The sequence below is a fragment of the Ptiloglossa arizonensis genome, chromosome 2, assembly GCF_051014685.1.
Source record: "Ptiloglossa arizonensis isolate GNS036 chromosome 2, iyPtiAriz1_principal, whole genome shotgun sequence".
NCBI classification, from domain to species: Eukaryota; Metazoa; Arthropoda; class Insecta; order Hymenoptera; family Colletidae; genus Ptiloglossa; species Ptiloglossa arizonensis.
In genome coordinates, this window is record NC_135049.1 from 22,613,813 (window position 1) to 22,640,321 (window position 26,509).

The 26,509-nt window shown below is 46.6% G+C and overlaps 1 protein-coding gene and 1 long non-coding RNA gene across 2 annotated transcripts in view; one reads left to right on the forward strand and one right to left on the reverse strand.

The window, feature by feature from the left end:
* Positions 1-15,207: 15,207 nt before the first annotated feature.
* Positions 15,208-26,509, forward strand: part of LOC143155145 (uncharacterized) — a 123,443-nt gene continuing 112,141 nt past the window's right edge. Inside the window, exon 1 of the mRNA XM_076327555.1 lies at positions 15,208-15,739. The gene's annotated coding sequence lies outside the window, so the exon portion shown is untranslated. The remainder of the gene's footprint in view (positions 15,740-26,509) is intronic.
* On the reverse strand, positions 22,703-24,683 carry LOC143143258 (uncharacterized). Its single transcript, XR_012991069.1, has 2 exons — positions 24,463-24,683; positions 22,703-24,258 (listed from the first exon to the last, which is right to left on the reverse strand). It is a non-coding gene; the product is annotated as an uncharacterized LOC143143258 (long non-coding RNA).

Below are 26,509 nucleotides of genomic sequence, written 5' to 3' on the forward strand. Positions count from 1 at the left end.
GCGAACAAAGAATATTTCAACGAAATGATATTTTAAACCATTAATTATAATAGGGCATTGTTAATAATTGTTCAAACTATGGTCCTATGACCGTTGTTAATAATTATGATAAACATCAAGATATTGCGAAATCTATGAAGACGAACGGTTCCGGTGAATGTTTGTTCATTTTCGCGATTGTTACTAACATTTACGCATGTTCCCAACATTGATCGAACAATGTGCATTTTATTTATGCATTACAAATGATTAAGAAATATACCGACATTGATTTTGATCGAGATTCGAAGTAAAAACGTGTTTCGTAAAGTTTTAAAGCATGGAAAGTAACAATTGTCTATTTCGTTCATTAATTTAACATTTCTTTAATTCTTATAATTTACACAATACGTATAAAAGTTGCATTTTTTACTTGAAAGTGCCGAAATTCAATTAATCGCTTTTCTAGATAGAAAAATCATCGTGATAAACTCTCGTGAATCGATAATCGATACGTGTAGCCTTGAGAATGTCGGTTGGATCTCAATGAAAAATTTGTTCGCGAACAAAGAATATTTCAACGAAATGATATTTTCAGCTATTATTTATACTAGGACACAATCAATGTCTGTATATTTCTTAATTATTTGTAATGCATAAATAAGATGTACATTGTTCGATCAATGTTGGGAACATGCGTAAATGTTAGTAACAATCGCGAAAATGAACAAACATTCACCGGAACCGTTCGTCTTCATAGATTTCGCAATATCTTGATGTTTATTTATCATAATTATTAACAACGGTCATAGGACCATAGTTTGAACAATTATTAACAATGCCCTATTATAATTAATGGTTTAAAATATCATTTCGTTGAAATATTCTTTGTTCGCAATGGAATTGTTGTCATTGAGTTTTAACCGACATTGTCAAGGCTACACGTATCGATTATCGATTCACAAGTGTTTATCGCGAAGATTTTTCTATCTAAAAAAGCGATTAATTGAATTTCGGCGCTTTCAAGTAAAAAATGCAACTTTTATACGTATTGTGTAAATTATAAGAATTAAAGAAATGTTAAATTAATGAACGAAATAGACAATTGTTACTTTCCATGCTTTAAAACTTTACGAAACACGTTTTTACTTCGAATCTCGATCAAAATCAATGTCGGTATATTTCTTAATCATTTGTAATGCATAAATAAAATGCACATTGTTCGATCAATGTTGGGAACATGCGTAAATGTTAGTAACAATCGCGAAAATGAACAAACATTCACCGGAACCGTTCGTTTTCATAGATTTCGCAATATCTTGATGTTTATTTATCATAATTATTAACAACGGTCGTAGGACCATAGTTTGAACAATTATTAACAATGTCCTAGTATAAATAATGGCTTAAAATATCATTTCGTTGAAATATTCTTTGTTCGCGATGGACTTGTCATTGAGTTCCAACCGACATTGTCAAGGCTACACGTATCGATTATCGATTCACAAGTGTTTATCGCGAAGATTTTTCTATCTAAAAAAGCGATTAATTGAATTTCGGCACTTTCAAGTAAAAAATGCAACTTTTATACGTATTGTGTAAATAATAAGAATTAAAGACTTGTTAAATGAATGAACGAAATAGACAATTGTTACTTTCCATTCTTTAAAACTTTACGAAACACGTTTTTACTTCGAATCTCGATCAAAATCAATTTTTATAAGTTACTTAATCATGTGTAATGCATAAATAAGATGCACACTGTTCGATCAATATTGGGAACATGCGTAAATGTTAATAACAACCGCGGAAATGAACAAACATTCACCGAAACCGTTCGTCTTCGTAGATTTTGCAATATCTTAATGTTTATTTATCATAATTATTAACAACCGTCGTGGGATCGTAGTTTAAACAATTATTAACAATGTTCTGGTATAAATAATGGCTAAAAAGCCATCAATATCTTGAAATATTCGGTTAGATCGAACAAAGACAATCGAAGTAACGGTAAGTCACCTTGAATGAGGTATATATAGCCCCCCTCGGTAGCCAAAAATTTCATTCCAGGAGGAGCTTCCGAGGTGGACGGACATCTCCATTTTAGGTACCTGGACCCTCCGCGGACAGCCATGGACATTGATTGGCATCTTGGTGATCGGCACTGACCACCAACTAATTTTTTTTTTTTCTTTTTTACATATTTACTTCTTTCTTTTGTACCAACTCGCTAATTTTAATTCGTACTTGTTTTTCCATGTTTATTTTTTTGTCACTGCTTCGTTTATTTTCATTGTTACTGCACGACTGTATGTAATCACGGAATTACTTCATTTCTATTTTCTCCTTTATTCTATTCAGCTCCTTTAGATAGATGTATCGGAAAACGAAGAACGAAGAGGACTGATGTATTGCATCCTCCGCGGGACTGTTAATTCTAAGTATAGACTAAGTTAGTTTTAAGGCCACCGTGTACGAATATCTGTGATCTGCCGAGCAATTATCCAATATTTAGCTTATTTTTGCTCGCTTGCTCGTTTCTCAGTCCGGCCACCTCTGCTTGTTGCATAAGCAAGTGACCGGCCGTGGAGGTGGACCGAACGGTCGATCGCCGTCTCTTCTGGTGCGTCCGCTTTGAGAGAGAACATGCTGCGAACACAGGGGCAGGTGTTCGCACCGGTCCCTGCGGAAGCCCTTGTTCCATAAGACCCTCTCTTCGTCATCCTCCGTGAGTCAGGTCCACGCTCTGCGTGGCTCCTGGCTGCGGAGTTGGGAGAAACGGGGCACTCCCCTAGCGGAGTGGACGGCGTCGCGCAGTTCCTTGAGAATCGGGCCCACTGAGGGGAAACGGGACCGACCTAGTAGGAACAACTTCACGGTTCGCGTCGCGTATTCCCCAATTTTGCCTCAATTTTCCATAATGTAATTGCTCGGCAGAATTAAACGAGGAGGTCGAAGGAACGTTGATTCCTTCTATCTCTGTAGTTAGAATAAGTTAGTTTTAAGGCTGTGATCTGCCAAGCAATTATCCAATCTTTAGCTTAATTTTGCTCGCTTCCTCGTTCCTCCGTGTAGGTGGTCCGAACGGTCTATCGCCGTCCCTTCCGGTGTGTCCGCTTCCAGAGGGGGCATGTTGCGAGCACAGGAGCAGGCATTTTTGCCGGTCCCTGCGAAAGCCTCCAAAATAAGACCCTCTCGTCGTAAAGATGGAGAAACGGGGCACTCCTCTAGGGGAGTGGTAGGCGTCGCTCGTTTTCTCTGGAATCGGAACCACCGAGGGGAAACGGGATAGACCTAGTAGGACCAACTGCACGGTTCGTGTCGCGTCTTTCTCAATTTTGCCTCATTTTTCCATAATGTAATTGCTCGGCAGAACTAAACGAGGAGATCGAAGGAACGTCGATTCCTTCTATCTCTGGAGTTTAGTAATTTCGTTTGTACCGCGTATCGAGGGAGATCGATGGAACTTTGATTCCGTCTATCTCTCTCCGGGTCTCCGCTCGCAGCAACCTCCACGTGGTGAGACCTGGTAATCGGTATTACTCGCGACGAACAATAATTATTCGTCGTGGGTAGTACCGAGCTAATTGGCTGCGAATTTAGAATATTGTGTCAATGAAATTTCTATCGATTGCAATTGATTAAGAAGTACGACACAGTTTGGTTATCGATATCCACAGAAATGTATGAGAAAATTTGCACGCGCAGATCGAGGGATCTCGGGTTCGCAAATAATTTGAGAATCAAGCTACAAGGAAAAGCGACGCGATTTGCGAAGGAGGCAGTCGCGACGCGATTATCGATTTACGCGCGCAATTATGCCCAGTCGAGCGTACTTCGGTAGAATTTCGGTGCATCAAAGCGCGAGCTGCGATGTCGTTGGATATTGCGATATTAATTTCGTCGTGCGTTCGCGGTTTATGAATTTCTATCCCGACGGGAAACGACTTCTTGCTGCTAGAATTTCTCGCGTCGAAAACTCTTTCACCCCCTCACCCATAATGTCAAAAGAAAATAAACGGTAATTTTTACATTTTTCCTGCATCGGCGCGTAACTGAAAACTCTGTGAATTTAATGGGATTCCCTTAGCATAGTGCAATACGATCCACAGCGCCGGATTCTTGGCACTCGCATTTATTATTAGTTGTTTCCACATTTTATAAAAACTAAATTAATGCAATTGTACTTGTCGAAGCACCTATTTTTCTACTGTACTTTTAGGGTTGTATTATCCCTGCAATAAATTTAAATAGAAAACAGTTTCCCAAAAGATATAACTTTATAAAATACGCTATGTTAGAGCAACGGCTGAAAATTTTCTAATCATTTTAAAATGGAGAGCCCAGCAATCTCTAGGGACGACACTGGTCCCATGTACGATTTTTGTCCACTCTCCGCGATCCGAAGAAAGTTTAACTCTCAGAGGAACGATCTCGCGCGGTGGTTCCATTTTTCTCCGCTCGCGACGCGCGAAAATACCTCCACCCTCCGATATTAAAAGAAGATAAACGATGATTTAAAAATGTTTCGTACATCGACGCGCAACGTGAAACTATAAATTCAACGAGATTCTCTGTGCCGTGTTGTACGATTTTTGGCCACTCTCCGCGATCCGAAAGAAATTCGGCTCTTAGAGGAACGAACCCGCTTCGAAGATTCATTTTCTTCCATTCGGTTCTATTTCTTTCGCTCGAGCACGGTTGATTTATTCGCGGCGACGACGAGGCAATTAAGAATTCCAGCGCGCGTGATTTAACAGGTGGCTCCGCAATAATTTACTCGGAATTGGGTTACGTAAATGACTGGGATAATTAAATGTGGTGGCGGGGGTTGAAGCAGCAGGGAACGCGGATACGCCGCTACTTCGCGATTCACGATGTGTTCTGCCCCCGGTAACACGATCTCTATCAATTTGGACGAAATTGGCGTTCGCGATGGTATCTAACAATGATCAATTTTTTATCACCGTGGAATTTTAATTCAATCCCACATGGTTCTGAATCAAAGGGGTGAATGGATATTGAACTCGAATCGCGAGGGTGGCGGAGCTTGAACGATACAGGTGCGAGGTTACTATGCGGCAATTAAACAAATTGAAGACCAGATGTACAGGGTGTTGTAGAAATAATTACGCAAATTTCCACTCGATTTAAAAACGAAAGTACAGTTTGCCCTCGAGAGAGAATTTTACAAAAATCTCTGCCAAAAATATAGTGGATATTCTTTAAAATTTTTCTTTCGAGTTCGCGTCAATTGTAGACACCGTCTCGAGACTTTTGCGCGATAACGCAACATTAAAAATGTGATAAAAATGCTCGAGAAATCGGTCCCTTGAAAAAGATCGCGCAAATATTGCCAAATCTTGGAAGGAACGATCGAACACGAAGCTATCGTCGACGTTGAACATTTTAAACGACCAACACGGCTCCCAATTGACGACGCCGACTGCCTATTCGGAAAAAAACTACCTCGAAACGATTCCTGGGAGGCGTTGTGGCGAAACGATTCGCGTCGTATCGAACGATCGGAATTAATTTCGGGGGTACCGTAAATTGCTCGTACTCGTGGGCGCGTTCTCTCCCAGGCTGAGGATTAATTGCCGCGACGGGGACTATGGAACCGCGTGGAACCCGTTAATATGCTGTTATGAAATATCTCGTTAGCGTGTACGCGTGCCCGATGCCTTGTGACGATATTACGCCCACGCCTACGAGAGATCGCTCGGACCCTCTTTCCGTCACGGCGTTCAACATTGACCGTGACCAAAATGCGAATCTTTCGTCACGGAGAAAGTTATCGCGACTTGCCAACACGTATAGTCCTTGTTAATACTCCAGAGGTCGTTCGAAATCCATCTTCTCGGAAACTGGGAATATTTTGCCAAGAATTCAATAATAAAGTATAAATGCAACGCAGCGAAGCATTCAAGTACCAAAGAAACACCAGATTCGATAGAAATATATTTCAAACCCTTCGACGTTATATCCTCAGGGTCCTCTTCGATGTTGCACAGCGAAGAGATCCATCCAAAGGAGGAAAAATCTTTCCTTTTGTTTCCATATTCTTCGCTATTCTTCGACCAAAAGGAGCCAAATAGAAGACTGGAAACGTTTAAAATATACTCGTATTCGAACAGATGAAAACTGTATCCTTTATGGAAGAAAAAAACCGAGCAAATACTTTATCGGATTAAAAACTTACGTAATCGACGATTCTCTGGAAAATCTACGAGAAATTATCGCGGAAACGTCCCAATTTTCCAATCGAGCGTAAATCGCCTCGTTTTGTCGAGACTTCGAGATAAAAAATTCACCTTGGAAGGGAACCCCGGCTCGTTCGATGGAAGGATAAAAACATTGGTCGAAGTTCTGGCACTGTAACGAGGCGAAATCGGTTTCCTCGCCGCGGACGCTTACGTGCGGCGCTCGTCGTTCGCGAAAACAAGTTTCAATTTCGTCGAAGCGGAAAAGTGAATTATCTCCAGCGGGGGTTGGATTTGCATTTTGCAAAATATCGCCCGGGCAACGGATGCTTCGAAACGATCCTCGCCCCCCGCCTCTGACCCCGATTATTGTGCGTGCGACGACGGTGTGCTGCGAAGGGGGTGGAAAAATAAAAAAAAAAAAAAAAGAAAAAACGAGAAACGAGCATCCAGGTGAATCTCGATCGAACAGGAAACGGTTATCGATTCGTACGAGCGCGGACGAGAGCCGGAACGATTCCGCTTTCATTGCCGTTTCATCTCGCTGCTTCCACCCTCCTTTCCACCCCCCCGCCCGCGCTTTGTCCGTTTCGTTTCACGGGAACTCGTCCTGAATTTCGATCAATGTCAAGTCACGAGGAACGATGCACCGAAAGGGGGTTGGAGAAGACGGTTCGTAGACCCGATGGCGTCGATTAAATCTTTCCAGCGGGTGTCACGATCGAGAATCGAGATACGGTGGAAGACAGGTGCGATCAGGACGACAAATAAAATCGGTTTCGGTGGTTACGGGACGTTCGTCGATAATTGTCGACGTTCAAACGAAAAGCTCACCCATCCTCGGACCCGCCCAAAGGAATGTTTCTTTCTCACGGTGAATTACCGATGAATTATTTACCAGGGATTGTTCGATCGGGTTTCGCGAACCATCGCTACGGTGTCTCGTTAGTATCGAGTTGTTGCACAATTATGGTTGGAAGTTTGCGATATCGTGTTTACAAAATTGCAATAAATACTTTCTTCGCCGTAAAATTCCTAATCCAATTCTTCAAATTCTTAATTAAATTCTTAAAATAAAATTTTCAGGCGAAACTGATAGACTGTGTTGTTGCATGTAAAATACTCCTGGTAATAGTGAGTGAAATATATCTAGCAGAAATCGATATACGAATAAACATAACTAAGCGTAGCACGAATGCGAAGGATCGTAATTTCTTAACGAGTTTCGAGAGAAAACTAATGTAGAAGATCCAAGGTAAGTGTCACGGTATTCTACCGATCGTCCCTGAATTTGTTTCGAAAATGTGAGAGCGAGAGAGAGAACGACTTGAAAAATTCTCGAAAGAGGAACAAGATGGAACTCGAAGTTATCCGGAAACTTGGCAAGCGGTTACGCCCGAAGCAAACGTTTATTTTCCATCTGGTGACCGGACCCGCATAATCCCGAATGAATTTTATCGATTCCAGTTGACGGTGGATGGTAGAGGGGACGAGGGGGAGTCAGGTCAGATGGCTGCATCGTCGAACGCCAATACGATTGCTCTCGAATGTGCACTCGTCGCCATGACGGGGACGAGTTTCGAAACTCCACGACTGGAGACCGCTTATCGGGTAGCCGTGAAGGAGTCCTGGTGAATCCTAACAGCGTAGGAAACAACGAGGTAGGAAATCGAGCCGGGATGAGTCCTGGCTCCGGAAACGACCGACTCCGTGGCCGAGAGAGAGAGAGAGAGAAAGAGAGAGAGAGAGAGAGAGAGAGAGAGAGAGAGAGAGAGAGAGAGAGAGAGAGAGAGAGAGAGAGAGAGAGAGAGAGAAAGAGACGAGCTTATATCTTCCTGCGGGGATCATGCGCCAGGATCCACGAGTACGTAAACCTACGTACAGTCGTGGTACGTGCATACCGATTTCGCTCGATCGGGAGTTTGCGTTTCTCGCGACCGACCGAACGATTAAGTTCCAGAGATAAATAATAACGTATGTACGGTGTACAAACGAGCTCGAGACAAACCGAACGGAGGAATGGTTGATTCAAGTTGGAAAAACTACGTCGAAAATATGGAAGAATATTTTTTCCACGAGGGGCTCGTTTCCGTGGAAATCGATTTCGAAGTCGCTCGGGGCACGCGCGGGTTTTCGTTTAACGCGCCACGGCACACAAAATTCGTAGCATACCGCGCGTACGAGTCGGAATACTTGGTGCACTTTCTATATAGACATTGCACGAGCGAATAATCCGCAAAGATGGGACTCCCGAGCTCCCGTCGTGCCCCGAATCACTTTGAACCTCGATTTTCCCGTAAACGAAGCCTCGCGCGGTAAATGTTTACTACGCGTTTAATTTCTTTTTTTACTTATTTTTGCACCCGGAATCGAAACCGAATACCAACCGTGTACGGAGAGATCGCGAACTACGCGGTCCGGTGAGAGAGATACCGATAGGAACTACTCTCCGGGACGATCGACGCTCGTAAAGATCGCGATACGGTACGATCCTCGATTGTATCGATCCACCTTGCGTAAAATATTTTCTCGTCGCGATACCAGGGACCGATACTCGTTCCCTCGGACGAGTTTCCTGTTTCCAAATCTTCCGAATTATTCACAGAGCAGCCGCGCGATTCGTATAATAGGAGTCCCTCTTTGTTGGTCCGCCGCGAGCAGAAACGAGCGCCGATAGAAATTTTTCTTTCGACGCAGCTCCGGCTGGCGGAGCGTCAACGAAATAGAAAATAGGTCGATACGATCTTTACGATGGCGGCCGCGGGTCCATTATCGCCGAAGGGGCTTTTTATAAAGTCGTATCGAGTGCGGCTCTCCCGCGAGTAATTGCGTCAGGAAACGTCCGAGGCGCGCGGAATCCGTGTCACCGCGTGTCCGTGTATCGATTGAGTCCACCGGGAGGAAATTTCGGGGCCGAGAATTAACTTGGACCCGGCCCGGAGAACGATTTACGCCCCGTGTACCGCGCGGATGGGAATTAAATACACGCTCCCGTGATAAGGAGTTTATTCACCGCGGCGATTAATATTCGACGAACGTCGCCCGGTGCGGCTCGCGACGAGTCACGTGAGCCATACGGACCGTTTTATCGAGCATCGTTTTAATTACCGCGAGTCGACGAACGCCGCTGGTTAATGCTCGAAAAAGAAACGAATGGAAACAAATTGGAACGTTATTCCCGAGCGCGATCAATTATTCGGGGGACGACCCTGTCTTAACCATCGCGGGATGTGTTCGACCAATTGGATGACGACCATTTTTTAACATCGGGAATAGAGTTGCACCGGTAATTACAATTGGTAGACACGGTCCCCCGAATCTCGTTAATTGTTCTACTATTTCCAAACGATTGCTAAGGGTCTACGTCTAACTGTTATAATGTTATATGTACGAACGCGAGAAAATTCATACAGATGCTCGAATCGTAGACAAATACGCCTACAAAAATTTACAATTATACCGTCGCGAGTTTCCTTAAAAAAAATTTCAGAAAATCCCCTAACGATTAAGCGCTCCAAAATTTTCCCAAGACGTCTTCGGGAACTTTGTCCATCCGCTACAAAATTCTATGTACGAACGCGAGAAAATTCATACAGTTACTCTAATCGTAGATAAATACACCTACAAAAATTTACAATTATCCTCGGCGAATTTCCTTAAAAAAAATTTAGAAAATCCCCTAACGATTAAGCGCTCCAAAATTTTCCCAAGACGTCTTCGGGAACTATGTCCATCCGCTATAAACTTCTATCTACGAACGCGAGAAAATTCACACAGCTTCTCGAATCGTAAATAAACACACTTGGGAAAATTTACAATCGTACCATGGTTCGTTCGAAATTCTTGAAAAATCCCGCAATTGTTCACGTTCGCGAAACGGAACATCCCTTTGGAAAAATGCTATGAAATTCGGCCGGTTGAATCGTTCCACGGATCCGGAAAGCACGATAGATCGCGAACAGTTGCTCAGCACGCGATTAACGAAGTACATCGTGAATTTTCACACGCGTTAGCCGTACACCGGTTTCGAATCCTCTTATTACTCGCGCGAGATCACAGCGAGCCTTAGAGCGGGCCGCACGCAACTACGCACGCACGCACGCATGCACGCATGCACGCACGTCGCGTCGACGTAGCTCGTATGCATATCAACCGAGCGTGTTTCAATTAAATTGCGCATTCCATCGGTGAACAAGCGCGTCCGTGTCACGCGAGTGTCGTACGCACCTGCGACCACGCTCGGTTTATAACACGCGCGACCTACAGGAACGTTGTACACGAGACACCGTAAATCGTCTAAGAACTCCAGCTACGGTAAATTCACGTTGTACGAGCGTTGCTCGGGACCGAGCACGACCTTACAACGCGTACACGACCGACGAGATGTCCCACGGATGGAACGAGGTCCAATTGCCCGGACTACGAGACACTCTACCGACGCGTAATTTCAACTATAGCATTGGTCGAATCGTTTGACGTCAACTTGGACACGCTCTTAAAATAGACGATCGTTGTACTTTTCTGCTCGAACTCTTTTGAAATTTTAAACGGAATTAACCTTTCAACCGCTCGGTTAACGATACGATTTCGAAGCCGGATAGTCGAGTTGAAGGTTTCTTTCGAGTTGGCTTTTATGGACGATTCGTGTGAAATCGTTCGTTCAATATTTGCGCGTATTTGAAAGTATGATTATTGGGATACAGATTGCGAAATCGAGAACTATGGTTTTGTCATTAGTGATTAATTTGAGGGTGAAGAGATCGATGTCTTTTTCAAACGGACGACGAAGGTTTTCTTCGGAATAAGTATGACGAAAATATTGAGGCGAGTTAAAGTTAATTTAAATATCTGCTTCGAAACAATGGAGACTATTTTTCGATTGTTCGATTAACAAAATCGAAAGCACGTGGTTCGCGGGGAATGACGCGTAACGCGAACACGGGTGTCTTGAGTAGACGATAAACACAAGGTACCGCACATGGTACGTCGGTACCTGTGCGTCATCGGACACCTGGCGAAGCTAGATGAACGTCAACGGTTATCTAAAACCGTGCGGTTCACACTCGAGAGTATTTAATACGTTGAGCGTCAAGTCGATTTCATAAAATTTGCCTTGGAAACCACTCCGAACGTTTTAATAATTTATACTTCCGACCCAGTGTCTTTATTATCGTCAACTTGGCTAAAAGTTTCCAACTTCTATTAGATTTCTACGCTGGTGTTCGAATATCGTGGACTAAAAGAACAACGACGCGATAACCTACGCGAGAAAATTGATTTCGCGTAGATGACGATACATCGCGATGCACCTGGCTGTACGTGCATTCTCAGCTCTGCTAAAAAATATTTCACATTCGAGATAATCGTAACAATTCCTACATGCCGGTAAACGAGCTCAAACTTGACGTTCTTGCGAGCACTTTCAGCGACAAGTACAAATATCGTCGGGACATAATCTCTCGGAGAATATTCGAGTCGTGTACAACACTCCGTAATGGCAGTCCCACGATGTACGTGCATCTGCAATGTGTTAAACGTTTCTACCAACGGACCACCTTTCTGCTCGTTCGACTCTTAACGAGACGTCGTTCTAGCTCGAGTAGAAGATCGATCTTCCTTATTCCACCGTGTACTACCCAATTCGCCTAGAAATCGCTCCAATGGAAACCAAAACCACCCATCTTCGTTAACAATCGATCGATCAAACGAACAGAAAACCAATTAAGCAACGAAGCAACCCTTAAGCAACGAAAATCTGATCGTCGAGTAGCATCGTCGTGGCTCCGCTCCAGAGAACAAGTGGGTGTCCTAGATTCGTTCCACGATCCACCCAATTCGACCGTGTTTAATTATAGAATTATTGACAATCGATGTCCGCTGTCGATACACGGAAGCAAGGAATCGATCTGTTTCAGCTCCGCGCTGCTCCGCGCTGCTCCGCCCTGCTCCGTCTCGTCTGCGCTGCAGGAAATCACCTTGAACGCGGAGAAAGGAGTCCGAGCGCGACAGTGTACCCCAAACCTTGACCCAAACTCTTCGAATTGCTGACGACGACTTAAAGGAGTACTCCGATCCGGAGGATCCAGAAAGTGGATTTTTCGATCCGCTGTATCACCTTCGAGTCGATCTTGATAACGTGTCGCTGAAGGATTCAAGCGACATTCGTAAAACCGAAGGTTCGGTAGCTGTAAAGTAGCCAGGCGATTGTTCTTAACGTTCCTTTGAACGCGAAGAAAGACGTCCAAGCGTCTAGTACGTCCCGAACCTTGACCCATTCTCTTCGAATCGCTGACGTCGGTTTAAAGGGATGTTCCGGTCCGGAGAATCTATTTTGAAAATGCGTCGTTGAAGGATCGAGACGGAGTATGTATAATTGTCAAAGACAATTTGCGAAAGTTCGCAAAAGGATATTCTTAATATTCCTTTGAACGCGGAGAGAGGCGTCCAAGCGCGACAGTAGGTCCCAAACCTTGACCCGAGTTCTTTAAATCGCTGACTGGTCCCTCGACGCGAGCTCGCGAAAATATTCTCATCCGGAGTATCCAAAGAAGCGATTACACATTATCGTTGCGTCTTCTTCGATCTTTGAAACGTATCGGTAACGCACCGATGTAGAATTTGTAAAATCGTCGAACAGAGATTCGAAGGTTTACCTTCAAGGTACAACAATCGTTCCAAGACCTTCGACACCTCGTACTGGTATAAAAAAATTCGAAACGATTCGTACCAAGGATCGTCATCCTTCTTTCGAGGAACAAGCTCAAGGGTTCCTTGGTCGAACCTTTCGGCGTTGGAGAACGATTACCCTTTTCCTAGCTGGCGGAAAATCGAAAATAAATCCCTGGTCGAGTTCCCGAGCTGCGATTCCAAGGGAGTGCCGCAACGTTTCCGGCAAACGGTTCCAGCTCGTTCCGTTTAATCCCGAAATGTCAAAGTTCGCTACACCGTCGATCGATAATTCCAAGCGTCCCTTCCCGTGGCGCTCGCAGGATGCACGATCTCTTCCCGCGAGCACCGGGAACGGGCACGGACGATCGCTCGACGATCGTTTGACCTTCGACGAGGATCCTCCAGGTTCCTCGGAGCGCGCAGTGATTTCTCGCCACGCCCAGCACGCGTGGGCCGCACCGAGCCCGCGCGGCGAAATGGTAAAGGGCGCGTGCAGAATGGAATATCACCGAGCAACGGGAGGAAATCAATTACGTGCCTTTAAATCCCACGTCGGGCAACTTCCTATCGATCTTGGCCCCGATGGAAATGTCTCCGAGCGGACGGATTCGCTTATGGAAATCCCGCTGCATTTTATCATACCGCAGAATACACGCGTACCGTGGCTATTCCCCGCGTGGGGCAATCTTTTTTTTATTTTATCCCACGGATAAATGAGTTTCATCGAAATTGAATATCGACTTTTTCCGAACGTTCTCGACCTGAATTTTTCGAGGGATAGTCGGTTTCCCAAAGGCCTTTCTTTCCTGTTATAAATCGCTATTTTTGTCCCCGGGCAAGTAAGGTACCGGTTGATAGATGTTCGCGGTATTTTGTCGCACCCTGTAATAATAATTTTCTCGGCGAATCGTTGAAGGAGTGCCAACCCGGCAAATTTAGCCAAGAGAGATCGGGAGAGGTGCTATCGTACGTGGTAATTTCTAAATAACCGAGACCATCGGCGAAACTTGGACGAAACGCCGATTTATTTTCGGAAGACCCTTCGACGATGCGCGAGCCTCGAATTTTCTCGTGATTTTTTGCTCGTTCGTTGAAATATCGATCCTCGATTGTTCTTACCGAACGACGAATCGACCGCGAAACGAAAAACCATGCAGAAGCTTGTACGACGTTCGCAGAGGGTTGAAAAAAACACCTCCGAAGCGCGATTTCTCTCGTCCCGTTCTCGGAATTTAATCGGTAAGCAAACCCGGTCCTCGCGCGTCAAAGATCCTTTCGCAAGTGTCGAAGAGAGGTAGCCGGACACCGTGAAGCGATTTTATCTCGTGCACGGCAGTCTCGTAAATCCGTGGTCCAAGTGAACTTCCGCTACAAAGCTGGAACGAGCGGAGGACCGTCAAAGGGTCAACGCATTCCGTCCTTTGGAGGCGTACCGGTTTCAAAGAAAACCACGCAGCCGAGGTTGAGCGGCGCAGCGAGGGAAACGGGAACGGCCCCGATCTTGGCTGGCTGGCAAGGACGAGGTCGCGAGCGCGGCCTAATCGCGCGATGTTCTCGTAGCCGGCGCGGGCCTCCGCAAAAGGGGGTTGCATGCAGCTGCAGAGTGCAGGCGCACCCCCGGGCCGCGCGTTATATAGAACACGCGAGGTTGGGATAGCGGGGCGGTATAGCACGGCGAGGAGAGAAGCGCAAGAAGGAGAAGAAGAGCGGCGCGAAACGGAAAAGAAAGAGAAGGAACGGGGAAGGACGGAGAGAAAGAGGCGAAAAGAGAGAGAGCGAGAGAGAGAGAGAGAGAGAGAGAGAAGAGGACGAGCGAGTGGAAAAGAGTGGGTGGTTACCGGTGCCGGGTCGCGAAACGGGCCGCGGAGAGGGTCGGAGTGTAGCGAGGATTCGCTTCCGTGTCCCAGTAGCACTAATGACCGCCATCCTCCCCTCCTTCCGTTCACTCGTCCCCCACCATCGCGCCCTTGCACTCTCCCCACCGCTACCTACCGAGTACCCCCACCGGTTCGCCCGGTTCCCCTTCTTCTCCCCACTACGCGCCGCGTAGATCCAGGATGACTCGAGTTACGTCACAGCGCCTAGAGCGTACCGCGTCCCCCAACCGCGTCGCCCCGCTCGCTTCGGTTATCGTCGGCTCTCCCTTCCACCGAGCGATCGTCTCTCGCTCGCGCGCTCGCCGGAGCCACCGGTGCTTCGTGTTCGTGGCACCCCTCACCGCCCCACCGCGCGCACGAGCCCCACCATGCCCGCTCGTTGTATCCAGGAGCGGTGTATACACACGTTACGAGGCGTTCTATATATCTTTTCCACTATACCGGCCAGCACTCGGCGAGACCGAGGGGAACCCGGCAGTCTCCGCTGGTACACCGAGCTGCGTGTTACCCGTTCCTCGCTTGCTATATCACGTTCTCGCCCGTAATCAGCGTCGACGCGCGTCCGATCTGACAGACCGAGTCGCGGCGGGCACGTCGTCGCTCAACGAACAACACGCGCGCACCCTACACCGCAAGCTGGTGACCCACCATCCGCACGCATACGTATACACACACATATATACACATACGTACACGTACACACACCACACGTTACACGCACACGCACACACGCACACAGGTACGCGCACACATCGACATTTACATTTACACTTACACGGATACGTAGCACGTATTACACACGCACAAAACCGGCGCATCAAGATCGGAGACACCGGATACAGGAAGAGAGAGACGGTGCGGGGTAGTTCGTCGCGAGCAGTGCGAGGGGATCGACGACCGTGAACCGTGATCGCGGCAACGAGTGAGAAGGAAAACGGGACGGGACGCGTGTTTGCAGGTGCAACGACGGTCCCCGTTTCGTCCCGGCGCATCGAGGAGTAACACGTGCAGGTGTGTATCCGTCACGCGCGCACGTGCACGGTGCGCGCTCTCCTCTCCTCTCCTCTATACTCTCTCTCTCTCTCTATCTCTCTCGCTGTTTCTTTCTCGTTCTCGCGTACGCGTGTGCTCGGACCGATTTCGGGCGAGTCGAGCCGCGGGGACCGACCTCGTCATCGAAACCCCTCCCCTCTGTTAGGTAGACGCGAATCGGGCAGGGGTGCTTGCCGATCGGCTCGCGTTAGTGTTTCTCCGCGTACCTCGGTGTTGAAACCGTGAAACCCGCGGAATCGTTCTTGTGCACGACTCTCCCTTACGACGGAAGGGAGAAACGAGCGCGTCTCTTCGAAGACGCCACGCCACTCCCGTAGCCGCGTCGAGAGACCTCGTTGCGTAATCGTTTCGGGGATTCAACATTGTGTAAGCGGTGATCGAACATTATTTTCGTTTTTGTGACACGGGGGACACCGTTGAGTTTGGGACCCGTGGAGAATCGAGGGTCGCTCGACGAGGACCCAGTGAAATCCTAGTTCGAGTGACAAATGGCAAGTATGTTTCTCGGGGGTGGGAGAGGTAGATGTTTCGACAGGTACACAGAGCTCTGGTCTCGATCTACCGATACGGAGCATGTGGCGTATAAGTCACGGGATAACCGCGACGAGAGGGGGAACGATGTCGAGACCGTGTTTCGTCGTAACGCGCGATACGGGATTGGCACGCTTCGACTCGTTTGTTTATCGATACGTCGGTCCACGCGGACCGGAGATTAATTGGGTTAATCGATAGGTCACGATTCTTGGGACATCGTGCTTTCTCTTTCCGTTCGTTGTTGTTGTTGTTGTTGTTGTTGCTCGTAAATCGAGGAGTCGCGACGCTCGTGGGATCGCTTCAAACGCGTCCATACCGTCTCAAACGCGTGGATTTAATACGAGTTCCAATCGGTGGATGTTGGACGCGTCTCGGTAACGTTTAAACTCGCGGTAATTTCTAGCACGTCGATGTTTGAAGGATAATTGGAAAGCGTTTGAGGTTGTTGCCGAACTTGTCGCTATGAAAACAGAATGTACAATTTTCAGAAATTGTTAATATTCCAAGGTACTCCTTTCTTCCGACGGTCGGTGGCGAGTATTGGTTTTTCGTAACATTTGTGGAAAATATTGGTACGATTATCGTTGCATCTTGTCGCGTGGTGTGTACGATTGTATCTTGGAGAGAAAAAATTCGAATACGGGGTTACTTCTTTCGAGGATCGACTCTACCGGTTTTCCGCATCGATTTTCGAACAAGTTGTTACAATTATCGCGTTGCATCTCGTCGAATCGACTACACGATTTCAGCCTCGCGAGAAGAATAAATAAACGAAAGTGTATCTTCCGACGGTCAGCTCTACCGGTTCTCCGCAACGTTTCTCGAACAAGTCGGTACAATTATCGTTGCATCTGGTCGCGTTCACTCGTCGTAGAACGCACGGTCGGGTCTGTGGTTCGTCGCGTAGCCGATTGGCGACGACTCCGTCGCGTCGGTGGTGGTATGGATAAGTTTGTTCGAAGTCAGTGCACACGCGAGATTCCTCCGGTGGGAAGCCCGAAGGAAGCCGCGATAAGGAAACACGGATGTTCGAGATGGTGTAAAACGGAGAGGTACACGCCGATACCTGGAATATTTACGATAAGACGCTTTGTATACGATAACGAGCGTCGCATCGACGGAGTTTGGAGGCGTAGTTGATAACAGCATCGCCCACCTTCGCGGGTTAGTGGCGTGGTGCGTCCGAGGCACGATATTCGAGAGACGGAACGAACGTACGGTTAACTGGTGCTCACGGTGTGCTCGATCGTCGAGGTAGCTACGACTTTTAATATCGACGGGATTCGAATCGTTTCGAGACGTCCCGGGGAACGCGGACTCGAAAGGTCTCGGAACCCTTTGGAAAATTCTTACGATCGAGTCTTGCGAATTCTTGGCTCTCTCGACGAGACCTCGAACGTTCGGTACGAGAGAACGAAATTTAATTTCACCTTTGTTCGGTGCGCGTACGTCTTTCTATTTACAGTCTCATCGGAGACGTTATATATTTAGAACTCAATCCACTTACCGTTAAAGATCTCTCATCGACGCGGTAAACTTTCTCGTTTTTTCTATTTTTTTTTTCTTTTCTTCGGAAAAGCCCAGTGCACTTGGCAAGAATATAAAATACCGGCGAGTAATTTACAACGACGGACCATTTAATCGGCGAACCGTGAACATTTCCAGCAAAGGACGTCCGATAGAATTTTCCACGTCGGTATAGCGCGCCAGTCATAGCATGCACCTTGCCCTTTCGCGTTAAACGCCTCGTAAATATTGACTTACGGTCGAGTAGGCGTGAAGATCGGATCGTCACTTGTGCTTTACGAGCGCCTCCGTTGACAACTGTAATTTGTATCGCTTACGGTTTGCATTGTTCGCGGGCAAACCGTTCCTGAATGTCTGCATAACCGCGCGGCTTTAAATCAATGCGCGACCGCGTAACGTTATTGTAAAAGGGCATGTGTATCGCGTTGCAGGATAGTTCCATCCGTTCGACACTGCGCGCGGGTTCCTTTTCTTTTATTTTCGAACATCGAGGCGTCGAATTCTCGAATACCGGTCGTAAAGTGTTGGCCTTCGAACGACGGAGACACTAATCGACAACGAACCGACACGAGCGTTGCGTTCGATGAAAATCATTTTCTCCCGATCGCCGCGTTTCGTCGAATCACCGCGCGCTTATCGTCGGGAGATTACCAAAATACCTGGGACCACTTGTCAAACGATATTTGCGTCTCTGGACCCTTGTACGCGAGTATACCCTTCCATCCTCGAACTCGAAACGTTTCTTGTACAAGTTAGTCCAAGTCCGTCCCCGGGAGTCAATTAGTCTCTTGTGTCGGTCTTGGAGAGATCTCTGCGAGAACACCATCGGTTAACGCTTCGGAGTTAAACGCGTCTTTCCTACGTGTTACCATCATCGTGGATCGGTTGCGTACGTCGACCACATCGACTATCGTAACTCAAATAAATCGTCGATAAGAAACTAAACGCGTGCTCGGTGTGATGAAAGTGATATACAGTGTTGTACCTACTTTAAAAAATTCGTAATTAGAATTTTATCCCCGTTGACGTCCACTGTGATTAACCGATCGTTCACGTAAGTTAACAATTGCACCATTTATTCAGTTTGCTTTCGTACCGATCTCCTCGACGCTCCTCCCAATATTATTCACATTCCTCGATTTCACATCGAAGAGAATACTTTTCTTCGAATCGTACTCGCGAAAACCGAGAAAACTCGGTTCGAGATTGAAACATTAAACGAACTCCATCGGGCTAGACTTTTCTATACGTTTTCCAAACACGTTTCGTATCGATCTCTCCGAAATTGTTATCATCCAACATTGTTTACGATTCTCAATTTTACATTCGAGAAAAATAATCTCTGCTCGAATCGTACTCCAGACGATTGTCCAGAATTCGCGCAAATATCGAAACGTTCAACGAACCGTACCCGTCGAGACTCCTCGTTCATTTTTGAGAAGTAAGCAACAATACGGTCTGCCTATCGGTTTTGGCAATCGAGGTTCCATCGTGCACCGATCCCAAAAATTCCTCTCGGCCGAAGCGAGTATGAGCGTCTGGTTGTTGGCGCTAACAGCTACGCTCGCGCGACGAAATTTGGCATTCGCCGCGGCGGAGCGATTCTGCGACGAAGGCCCGTTCGCCGACAGGTGTTGTAACTGGCCCAGATTCCGGTTCGTTTACCAATAGACCGTCTCGCTTAAATATATCGCGCGCGCTCGCGGCAGCTGCGCGCCGATTTCGCAACGGTGGAACCGCGGAATCCTTGTGAATCGATATCGCCCGGTCGGATCGGTTCGCGATCGGCAACGTCGATAGCCGAAACGAGCCCCCGTTGCGAAACTTGGGGAAAGTCGATCTTTGTTTACGCGCGGCCCTACAATGCAATCTCGTAGACGATATCTGGCCCGCCAATTAACTTTTGCAAAACGCTCGTTGGCGTTCCACACAAGGAGAATCTTGTACGATCTGTCGACGAGCCTGTTACAAGTATATCGCGAAACGAATTAGGAAACGCTCTTTTCCTCGACTAATCGAGATTCGTACCGCGATCGATAACACGAGAGGGTATAAACGTGTCCGTGAAGAGTTTCGATCGCGTGGTACGATTCTTTTGGAAATTTTTAAAGCCGGAACGATCGTTCCGGTAAAGTTCGAATTGTTCTTTCATCCAAGTGGAATTAGAAACGGAGAGTCCGTTGCAACGAAGGTTGAAGCGATCGGGTAAATCTTGGGAGGACGCGTAGAGTCGTCTCGCATTTTCCGAGTAAAAGGTATACCACGTTTCGCTAATGTTTCCTCTTTTTCGCGATAACTCGATACTCGTGTGCACGGTACACCGAGGGACCGGGTTTCCCTTGTCAACCGTTCAAATATTTATTCACAGAGATATCGATAACCACGGAATACTTTTGTTCTTCGAATCGATGTTCCTTCCTTTTTTTTTCTTCTCGATAACCCGACACTTGTACGAACCTATCGAGGGAATTTCTTTCCTCGTTTCTTCGAACAATCTTCGAACATTCTTCGAGTATCCATACCTACGTCCTATTGTTCGTACGATTTTTCGAAGAATTAACGAACTTGCGATCGAAATTAATAAAATTTCTCGTTTTCGCGACGGTCGTCCCGTAGATTTATACGACAGGTATCTCTCCCGTCAATTATTCACCCCCCGCGATGCATTTCCACTTGTCGCGCGTCTCGCGTGAGAAACGCTCGCGTGTCCGACTTCGGGGCGGGCTTCGACGTCCGGGATTTAATGAAAGGCGTAAATCATCGCCGTGGGCGCGATACGGGGTCCAGGAGTCCGGAGGCGGTTTCAATTTGTCGTCCTCGCGCCTCGGTCCTCTTTTCTCCGATGTTTTTCGCGCTGGTTCGGCCGCGTTTTGCACGCGCTCGCCCGGATTCTGCATACCAGGGGGCCGCGGAATGTCGCTCGGCGCGCGGAGAATGGACGTTTGAACTTGCCTCGCCCAATTATGCACCGGCGCCGCGCGCTCTTTCCGCGCGTTCGTTTCCGAACGTGAATCGCGCCGCTGAGATAATCGCGGACCGTGATTTTCGCGCAATTTCTATGCCGGAGCGTTCCTTTTTTTCCTTTTTTTTCGTTTCTCTTTCTCTTTTTTTCATATCGGTACCACGTCCAATGGAGATTCTGAATCGAGTCTAGCGAGTTGCGGGCTAATGCGCATCGCTTTGAAATTATTCCGCGAACTCGAGCGAACATTTTCGGGACCAAGTTCGTTCGATGTAACGTACCGAACAAGTCGAACATTTTTGCGAAATACGTCAAAGATGAATCTCTATTGAATTCATTTCACAATCGAATCATCGATAACGAAAATTATACAAGTGGAGAACTTTCCACAAGTTTTCTTCGGCAGATGGTTTACGCAACGTTCGGAACGAGTACTTTCGTGGGACAAATCGAATCGATTTCACGATTGATTTATCACAGACGTTGGAAGTTCGAATAAGAACATTGTACAAGAACGGTTTATCGTTGTACGTTTAGATGTTCCGCGATACGCGGAAAGAGATGTTAATCGCTTTTAATTATACGAGAGAAATCTTCGTTCGAAAAGACAATGCTGTCGTCCGGGGGAGACGAACAATGGATCGATGAAGTTTTCCATTCCGATGCAGTGCTGCACTTTTTCCGAGTCATTGGCGCGGCAGAAAAATACAACAGGGAAAATGTTGCGCGAAATTGTTCAAAAGACAATAGCGTCGTTGTTCCGTCCGCGTGCGAGAATGACACGCGTTCCGCGTCGAAAAGTAATAGTCACTTTTAACGCTGTTACGATTGCGAGCGAACGGGGTTATGCAATATCAGATGCACTACTGATACATTATCGTTATTATTGCGTTGTTCGTAATCCTCTCAGGTAGTAAACTGAATACCGTCTGCGTCATCTAATAACGCTGTAACACGCTTCTCTTCCACCGTGATAATTACGAGCGGCCCGATAATCAACTAGAAAGTTGTTATTTACTAACCGTTCCGCGTTACTAATTACTCGACATTTTGTGACGTTTACGCCGCTTCTTTCTTCATAACGCGTCATTGGAGCGTTAATCAACGGGGTAATTACTATTGCCAGCGTAACAGTTAAGATCGCCCGTCCCTTAATTTCAATTTTGCTTAGTGGTTCGCCTAATTTAACCGCACGCTCCCCGCAAGGTACCCTCATTTTTCACGATTTCGTTCAACTCGACGTTACTCGTATTTATCGACCGACGAATATCGTTTTCACGTCGATCATCGAACAAACGAACCGTTCCGGTGATTTTATAACGATTTATTGAAAGTTGCAGCTTTTTTATAATTTGCTTCGTTATCAGTATCGAATTGTACTTTAGATTGATATTTTCGTACTTTTGTCGTTCAGAATTTTCAGCGATAACGATTTGAAAACGTGGCGATGTACTCCCCGCGCGATGTAAAAGATTTACAATATCGTTTCCCGACGAACGACGGAAGAAACGCGGCGAACGAGATTACCGGATGCAGGTGAAACGCGGTGAAAAATGTATTCCATTGCGATGACGCAACGGTGGATGATTGGAAACGAGACAGGAAAGAAAGTAGAAAATGTTTTGAAAAATCCATATATGCATAGTCAGACGAGGAAGTGTATACACGAATGCGATTACGGAAAATAAATCTGTGGTGGGGGACGTAGAAAGTGGGATAGACGGAGCGGTATGCTTGTTATTTTTTTTCTTTAAATACACCAAGACGTAGCAATCGAGTCGAATCGAATCTCCCGTATTTCTGGATATCGGCTTCGGTTCCTATATAAATTCTAATCGATCGACATTCTCGAGCGTCTCGAATAGGAAGTGGTCTAAAGTATAATTAAACCGTTGAATTTTCATTCGACGATTTCCCCATTTCGTCGTACTACGCGCGAACGAGTGAACTCGATCGGGAGACTCTGTGATTCTTAGAAAAATATTCTGAAAAATACCAACCGTTTTATAAATTTATTCGCGTTATTAAAGCGTGACAACGAGCGACTAAACGTACAATGAATAATTAGGGAACTGTTTACCGACTATTGTCAAATAATTCGCTCTTTAAGAAGTTCGAATGAAAACTGTACCGAGTTGTTAACGCTACGCCTAACACCTAACCGAAAGAATAGACGCGAACCGCGAACCGAACCGCGAACTTACATCGAAACAACATTGGAGTGTTTCCTGAGACGTCGTGGTTGGTTTATTCGACGTCGTTAAATCTTAAACACGTGTTCCGCCGATACACGATCAGCGCGTAGAGGAACAACGAGGAGGAACACGGCGTCGACCGTTTCCTCAATTACATGACTCTTCTTTTTACGATCGCCAAGAGGGATCCGATTACGTAACCGCGTGCTTCAATCATTATCGTCCCCGTGAAACGGCCGAGTTGTACCACGATGGCGCGATTAACGCGTCCCTGGCTGAAATTTGCATACGTTTTTGGAACGTTTTTCCCTTATACCACCCGGAACGGATAATAACGGCCATTACGGGCATTAATTATCAGCCTTATCGCAAAATTTATCTCTTCAAGGTTGCCCGCACCGGTGTCCATTACCAGGGATATTACCCGCGACCATCGTACACGGACGCATTAACCACCCACCCGCTCGCTCGTTTATGAATTAGGGTTGCAACGGGTTTGTTTAGCGACGCGGTTTCACGAAGGACCTGTTTCGAAGAATCGTTTCGGTTAACCGAGTAGGTTTCGTTCGCTCGACGAACAAGACAAGCGGTGTGGGAATGTTCTCAGCCTTTCCGGGGATTAGAGTTATCTAGGGTGTTGTTCGACGGTTGGTACAGGGATTGTGTGGATATTCCGAGCGATAGTCGATCGGTAGGGTTGGAACTGTACAGGGCTCTTCGATAATGTTGCACCTGACGCGAGTGTTGCACGTTTGAGTAACTGTTAGGGCAACTGATTGAACGATTTATACTGTTTCTTCAAACGATTACACTCGGTGCAAGCGTTATCCGCAAATTTAGAGGAATCCTTCACCGATTGGGCTAAAGTAATCTTGTGTTCTTCGAAAAGGTTACGCTCGATGCAAGTGTCTTTCTGTAGACTTGGAACGATCCTCGATCAGTAGTCGCAACTGTTCACCTGTTCTTTGGAAAGATTACGCTGCGAGTGTCATCCGTGTACTTAGAGTCGCGCGGAATTGATAGACACGAAACAATCTACACTGTTCGAAAACATCGTAGCCCAAATGTCGCCTCTGTATTCGGAACGGTCCTCGATCGGTAGGGTCATCCATCTACACTGTCCTTTGAAAAGCTCGCGCTCGAACGCGACTGCTGTCCGTATATTCGTAGCAATCTTCAATAGCTGGAGCCAAAATGAACCAGAACATCAAAAGCCACGTATCTAGCGCGAGCGTTGCACGTACAGCGATCCTCGATTTCTAGAATCAAAGCGATCCACACTGTTCTTTCGAAGCATCGCACCCGATACACCTGGTCTCTAAATATCGCGAGTGTTGCCCAAACACCTACACCAATACCCGGTTAACGAAATTCCCACGTACACGCTTCACCCTGGCCTCCGAGAGCGTCGAGCACGATCGGCTTCATCGATCACCCGTTTGAAACACGAGTCTTCTATTTACCTTAACCGAATTCCTCGTTTCTTGGCAATTCTTCGCTATCGTCTCGCGGTTTAATTTAGAATCGAAACAGGTCCGGTGAATTCGAGCGGTCCGCCGAACCGAAGGTCTCGAGTCTTCGAAGTGATTCATCTTTGGAACACGTTCGCGGAACGTTTTCACCGCGAAACGCGTCGATTCGCGAGAATCGTTCCTCCATTCGACGTCGATCCATCGAGCGGGACTGTCGACCTGGCAAATTGGTTTCCTTTGACGCTCGTGACGCGACGCGTTGTTCTTCCCACCTTTCTTCCGTCATTGACAACGCGGGCATCACTTTTGACGCTCGGACGAGTAACGGCGTCGACAACCGGAACACGTTCCCATTGTGTAATCGCGTTTTAAAAGCCGGCCGGGAAGGTAATTGAGCAATGTTTGCCGTGCAATTATAGAAAACGAGCCGTTTTCGATCCATCGGCGTGTGACTCGAATGCGCGAACGAAACGCATCGTTGTCGAGCGAACGAGAAACCATTAAGGATTCATGGGGGAAAAACACGAACACGTCGGTCTATAATTGTACCGAAGTGGGAACGGAGAACCGTGACCGTGTTGCCGATGGGGCGGTACGAATCAATTTTCGGAAAAATCCGAGACACGCCGTTATCCGGGGATTAACGAGCCGCCCCTCTTTGTTGAATAAACATCGATCGAAACCGATCACCGAAACTCTCCTCTGTGAATAATTACAAAATTCAATCTACAGGTAACGCGCAACGGAGAACAAAATTGTGGTTTTTTGGAGGGGACGCGCGTGTTACACTCTTCGTCGAGCACCGTTGTTTGTTAATCAAACACGGTCTTCCCTCTGCTCGGGTCCGCGAGTGCAAAATAACTATGAAAATTTCTCGATGGATTGTAATCTGACGGGAAATTTTCTTTTCGTTATTCGTTTCTTTTTTTTTATTTCAAATAGAGTTTGTCGGAATAAGAGACACGGCAAAAAATGTGTAAAAATGAGGTAAAAGTGACCGAGGTGGGAAGACGGTGTTAAAAATTGCACGAGCCGTAAGGAAGTCGAAAGAACGACGAGCATCGAAAGTGGAGCAATGGTCGAGGGTTTTCGGGACGAGACGAGAGCGCTCTGTGCGACAATCGATCGGCGACCTAATCGATTCGATACTCCCACGCCCGTTCCAATCAGTGGCCGCACGAGTTACACAAGAACCCCGCGATTGGTCGATGCTCGGTCGTGCGCTTCGTTTTCGTTTCGGCATCATCTATCGCATTTTCCGGCAAGCCATAATTTTCGTGCAGGTTTCGAGCCAGCTTCGCCGATACCCCGCGCGAATTTATGGCCCCGATACTTTGCGTCGGCCGCACGGAACGCTCCACGGAACGCTTCCATGCTTGTTAATTTCGAGGCTTGGAAATTAATAAAACATACGGCGGATATCTTTCCAGGTCTCCGGTATTCGAGACTCTTTTTAGCTCGGCTCGCGTAACGTTGCGTAAAAGCGGAAAAATGGAGGTTCGATTTCGTGGTCGATTCGGACGCGAAAGAAAATATTTGTAAACGTTTCGAAAATTCGTCAGAAACTTCTCTTTGAAATTTATTCGCTTCTTCGTATTCTACTCGTCCCTATAACGGGACGAGAAGTTCCGAAAGAAGCATAACTTACGAACAAACCGTTCTCTGGCGAAAGATTGTTAAACTTTCGACCAATTAGAACGCGTGGAATAACCCCTGAAAATAAAGCCCTTCTTCCGTTCTGTCTTCGTTACCGAGAGTCACAATTACCGAATCGCGTTGGAAGCTTTGTCACGGTAAAACCGTTCTCCCACTTACGTAGTAAAAATCTCGTGCCAAGCGACTGGCGTGAAACAAATGGCGTCGTTTGGGTAAGACAGGGGCTTAAAAATTCACTGTACAGCGTCGAGTTATTCTTCCGATTATTCAAGTGGGACAGAGGCTTTAAAGTTCTACGTAAATACGACTATCGAGCGATCGTTTCTTCGATTGCCTCTCGGTCACTTCATTTAGGTGAAACAACGACTTGAGAGTTCCATAC